General features: G+C 40.9%; 1 long non-coding RNA gene across 1 annotated transcript in view; it reads right to left on the bottom strand.

Moving 5' to 3' along the window:
• Positions 1-303: 303 nt before the first annotated feature.
• The window catches only part of LOC138680928 (uncharacterized), a 60,269-nt gene continuing 54,572 nt past the window's right edge, over positions 304-6,000 (bottom strand). Inside the window, exons 2-3 of the long non-coding RNA XR_011321838.1 lie at positions 2,644-2,753; positions 304-1,244 (exon numbers count right to left, since the gene is read on the bottom strand). This is a non-coding gene — a long non-coding RNA (uncharacterized lncRNA). The remainder of the gene's footprint in view (positions 1,245-2,643; positions 2,754-6,000) is intronic.

Here is a 6,000-nt window from a genome sequence, read left to right as displayed (position 1 = left end):
TCCAAGACTTCTCCCGTGCTTCCCCCATACTCTGGAACTCTCTACCCCAACACATCAGACTATCGCCTACCATAGAAACCTTCAAAAAGAACCTGAAAACTCACCTCTTCCGACAAGCCTACAGCCTGCAGTAATCCTGAACATACTGAACCACCGCACAACCAGCTCTACCCTCTCCTAGTGTATCCTCACCCATCCCCTGCAGACTGTGAGCCCTCGCGGGCAGGGTCCTCCCTTCTTCTGTACCTGTTAGTGCCTTGTTTTTTGCTCATGTTTAATGTATTTGTCTATATTTGCCTGCTTTTCACATGTAAAGCGCCATGGAATAAATGGCGCTATAAAAATGTATACGGTAATAATAATAATATTGGGGCACTTTTATTCCTATTGAAAATCAGTAGGAGTGCACATGCTTGATTGCAGATTCATTGATTCCTATGGGACTGTCGAAAGCTATGCTTGGCTTTTTCCAACAGTCCTATAGAGAATGAATGGAGCATTGTTCAGTATCCATAATGGATAAAAGTCCCCTGACAGGGATAAAAAAATCCCTGTTAGGAATAATAAATTGCTGTTCTACCAATCGGCTTGGTTCCCTGTGGTCTGACCCCATAAATCAGTAAGTTATCACCTATCCTCTGGAGGGATTACTTGTTTTCACAGGAGAGCCAATTGAATCCTTCACAACTTTATTAATTATGACAAGAGAACATGAAAGGTTCACTTATTTGGTAAAATTGGTTGAAAATCTTATCACTTGGCACATTAGTGAACTGAGAGGATCAAACGAAATAATCATTTGAATGTTACTCAGACAAGTTGCTAGAAAATTTGGAATCTGATAACTGAACGATCTCTGACAAATTAATCACACCGATGTTGGCTGATGAAGTGTGCTGAGGGTTGTTGCCCTGTGACATCCAAAAGACCAAATCTATGAATTGTTCAAATTTCCAAAAAAACAATTATCTAAAGGCTAAAAATTGTGACATTGGCTTCCAATTCATCTTAAACTTCAAACACATTTTCTTTGAGGTGTTTACAAAAGACCAGCAAAATTCTGTCCAACGATATTGTTGAAAATTGACCTTGAAGCCTCTTATCATAGTAACCTAAACAAGACATCACTAGATTCTCAGTAGTGCAGGAATGAAAATGCTCTTCAAAGGTCATGGTTCCCGCTTGAAGATTGGCCCATTATCTGTGATTTAAGTAATTTCCTTCACATTCAAAGCATCCATTGTCTAAATAAAAGTAGAGATAACAAGGTGTTAACAGTCATTTGACTTTAAGCACAGTGTTCAACCCAATCTATAAAAGCCATACAACAAAGCTTAGGTAATCACTGATCCCTAGTTAATTTGTAACTAAACAGTGCAGAAAGTGTAAAACCAGTGTTTAATAAAACTTGGACAATTCAGTGGGCGGCCATGTTATTTGTTTCCGTTACACTAAAGGTGCATTTAGACGAGTCTACATCAGTGATTTCGCGTTTGTTGTAACTAGGGATGAGTGAGTGGACTCGTTGCTTGGGTTTTCCCCAAGCACTCTCGGGTTACCTCCGAGTATTTATGACTGCTTGGAGATTTAGTTTTCATCGGCAGCTGAATGATTTACAGCTACTAGCCTGCTTGATTACATGTGGGGATTCCTTAGCAACCAGGCAACCCCCACATGTACTCAGCCTGGCTAATAGCAGTAAATCATTCAGCTGCCGCGATGAAAACTAAATCTTCGAACACTAACAAATACTTGGAGACCACCCGAGCATGCTCAGGAAAACCCGAGCAACGAGTATACTCTCTCATCACTAGTTGTAACTCTTGTTCCAAAATATCACCAATTAACAATTAATCTGCCAACAATCACCCGACTAAAGAGCTAAACATTCGATCATCAGATAATCAGATAATTCATGCCGGCATAAAAATTATTTATTCAGCACATGGCATGGTGTAAACGTAGAAGGTGTTGTCAACAGCAAGGTGACGAATGTGAAAAAAGCATTCATAATAATGAACTTTTCGTTCCCAACGATTCTCATGGATCTGTGTAAATGATGAGTAAACAAGCTGTAATCAACTTGTTTCGATTGGTTCTCATTAGTGGTCTGAGATTGTCCCTTCTATGAAGGATTGTTTAGAGTTTATATAGAATTTTATCATATAATTTTATAGTGTCCAATCCATTGTCCAAGTAGGGCATTATGCTAGATACATCAGGGTAGCTGTCTGTTGACACACGTGTATGACATTGTGCCACAATATTTTCCACGAGGGGGGCACTCTGATAATACTGTTTATGGGGACCTTGAAAATGGTCACTGTTACCAGGGTGTAACTACAAGGAATGCTGAGGTCGTGGTTGAATCATTGGCAAAAAGGTCCCTCTGTCTCAAACAAGGAGACCAGTAATTTATCAGAGTTTGGGTAATATTAAGGATTTAATGATTTTGAATTGGGGCACAGAAATGGAGATGAGCAAATTGATTCGTAACAAATCAAATTTTCTATGAATTTTCATCAAAATAATTTTTTCCTCTTGAGTCAAACATATCTAGTAAAAAGACTGGTAGTCAGTCACCACTATGATGGATCCTTTATAGATGCGGGAAGGGGTTAAAAAATAATAACATATACTCACCTGTCCTATACTGCTTCTGACATGTCCTGCAGCTGCAGCTCCCTGCTTGTTCCTCTGCACGCTTCAGATTAGTCTTCTTAGAGCACTGATTGGGACTAAATACCTAACACCTAAGAAGATGAATACAAAAACGTTTGATCAGAAGACCATTCTAGTGGTGGGAGGACTGGGTGGTCAGGTGAGGTGGCAGGACAGGTGAAGGTAAGCCTAAGACAGGTAAGTAACTTATTTTATTATTTTTACACCTGTGAAGGATATTGGAGATTTAATTCGATGTCAATCATTGGGCATGGAATGGAATAAAACCCCTTTAGCATGTGCAGTCACACACAGAGGGACCACAAGCCTCCCATGAGGCAGCCCCACCCCCGCAAGCCAGGCCTTTCATCTAACTGGTAACTGACTATATGTTCTGCTTATACCTTTTGTCCTACCACTATTGTATTTTCATTTGCACATCTGACCATTATATACAGTATGTATAAGCATTGTGTATATATAGTGTATTGTCTAGAGTACCCTTTAAGGCTATTAAATATATAATTTAACCTTGGGTTACTCTTTTATCTCAATCCACAAATCCACACTTCCATTTCTCGACCTAATATCACATGCTACTGGGCCTGGTTCCAGGCCTAATATAACCCTGTCAACGGACCAGACATATATCAAACAAGGAACTGGTGGCAGTCCTACCGGGCTGATAAGGTTCTGTTTCACTGGTGCTAGTGAAAGTGCCTTTCAGCATGTCAGGGTTGTGGGCGAGGGTGATGCCAGGTCAGTGACTGCATGGGCCACCTTCTCACACTCCCCGTGCCTCCCTGGGCCCGTTAGGAAAGGGGGTGTCTGTGTAAAACTGTGCCAAGCTGACCATATGTGTCCCTAGGGAGTGCAAAATGTCATGCAGGTACAAGCGGGATACCTTATCACTTGATCCCGCTGACGTAATATTGACATCAGGTGGGGTGGCGAGCTGCGGCTCTTCACGTTCCTCAAACACTCATTCCATTTCTAATGTTTTGTGGTCTGCAGAGACTTCAGAACTTAATAAATATCTTTTCGTGACAGATTCCATTTAGACTGAATCAAGTTAAAAGTAAATCCGCCCAAAACAAATTCTGGAAAATTCTTTACCCATGCATCTAAATTAAAACCACTCCTAGCTCTTACTTGAAAAAGGCATGGATGACTCAAGATCTCTGATTGTGTCCTGAGGTTTCTGGCAGAAAGTCATTACCAACAAATCTGTTATTTCTAGTAACTTGTGACGTGTGGCCTCCATGGGTCCTTCTAATTTTTCTGTCACATCTTACTGGTTAATTGTGTTCTGTGTATTTTGGAGTCCTAGTCAACAACTTTAAGAGAACCTGTCACCAGAAAAATGCTTTTAACCTGCACATATAGGGTAAAATCTGCAGGTTAATAATATTACTAACTTGTCTGGCGCTCACACCTACCCAAACGCTGCAGGGAGAAAATAAACTTGATTCCTCCTCAGCATTCCGGTTTCTGTCATGAGGCGGCACCGAAACTAGTTCAGTCACTGCTTTGAGTGTACAGAGCGGAGGCTGTAACCGCACTCCCGACCCTGACTGACAGCCAGCCCCAATGCAGAGTGAATGTCAGTCAGGTTACAGTTACCGCTCTGTATACTCACTGTATAATCTGGAGAGCACTGGAGAGGAAGTAGTAATGACACTTCAACCCAGCACAAAAAAATGCCCATAGAAGGACGTAACACTAAAGTGGAACGTCGGCAACTGCAGTTCGCAGGCGCTGGATTTCTGAACAAGACCTAGATGTCACAGGGACATTGTGACTCTGATGAGAGGCAATAGCTAGGGTAATCAAGTGAAAAGGCAACATTATCTTTCAGGCAGCGTCTGCCTCATAGCCTAGAAGAACACATTAACACAAAGGGATAAAAGATGATTTTTCCACAAGAGGGAATCATCAATGAGGTATACAGGTATGACTATTTTCAGTACCGTACAATCTGTATGACCATATAAATAGGTTAGATACGACAAACATGGTGACAGATTTCCTTTAAAGAGGCCATTACCATTAGGGAATACCGCTGCCGTATACAGTGGCTTGAGAAAGCATTCACCCCCATGGTGTTTTTCATGTTTTGCTACCTTATAACCTGGAATTTCACTGTTTTTTTGATGGTTTGCATCAGATCATGTAAAGAATATGCCTACAACTGTGAACATTTGGTTTTCTTTTTATTATGAAGCATATCACAAATAGGACAAACTAACTAAAAACTTCAGTGTGCATAACTATTCATCCACCTAAAGTCAGTACTTTGTAGAGCCTCCTTTTGTGGTAATTACAGCTGCAAGTGGCTTTGAACAAGTCTCTATGAGCTTCCCACATCCTGTCACTGGGATTTTTGTCCTCAAGGCAAGACTGCTCCAGCTCCTTCAAGGTTGATGGTTTCCTCTCGTGAACAACAATCTTCAAGCCTGATGGTATTGTTGGGGTGATGAGCTGTGTTGCTTTGGCGCCAGACATAGTGTTTACCTTGGTGGCCAAAAAATGCAAATGTTTTTTTGGCAAGCTGAAAATGAGCCTTACAATTTTTGTGCGTAAGTAAAGACTTTTTTCTGCCCACTCTTCCATAAAGGCCACCTGTATGGAGTGTACGGCTTATTGTGGTAGTATGGGCAGATACTCCAGTCTCTGCTTGGGTACTCTGCATCTCTTGAGGGTTGCCTTCCGTCTTCATGCTGCCACTCTGATTAATGCCCTCTTCTTCCAGGCTGAGAGTTTTGATAGGCGCTCTCTTTTGGCAGGTTTGTTGTGATATCATGTTCTTTCCATTTCATGATAATGGATTTGCTGGTGCTGTGGGGGAGCATCAGAGATTCTGGGGAGCATCAGAGATTCCAGGGGATCATCAATAACTTATAATCTTACTCTTATTTGTACTTCTCAAGAACATTGTCCGTGACTTGTTTGGAGATCTCCTTGGTCTTCATGGTGTTGTTTAGAGATCTCCTTGGTCTTCATGGTGTTGTTTGGAGATCTCCTTGGTCTTCATGGTGTTTTTTAGAGATCTCCTTGGTCTTCATTTTTAGCTTTTTGATGCCATAAATTTAATTTTTGCCTATATTTTTCTTACTTCACTTCTCCAATTTAGACTATTTAGTGCTGATACATCACACACAAAGCGGATTACAAAAATATATAAACATAGGTTGTAATGTAACAAAATGGGTAAAAAGGTGGTATGTATCAAATTAACATCAACTTGAATGTCAGGACCAAAGGCTTCCCAGTAGAGCATTGCCCAAAGCTTACACACTGCTTGTACATATATGTAAATTCAGTCATGATCCATCTGGA

The sequence above is a fragment of the Ranitomeya imitator genome, chromosome 5, assembly GCF_032444005.1.
Source record: "Ranitomeya imitator isolate aRanImi1 chromosome 5, aRanImi1.pri, whole genome shotgun sequence".
Lineage (NCBI taxonomy): Eukaryota > Metazoa > Chordata > Amphibia > Anura > Dendrobatidae > Ranitomeya > Ranitomeya imitator.
This window is presented reverse-complemented; position numbering and strand designations above follow the sequence as displayed.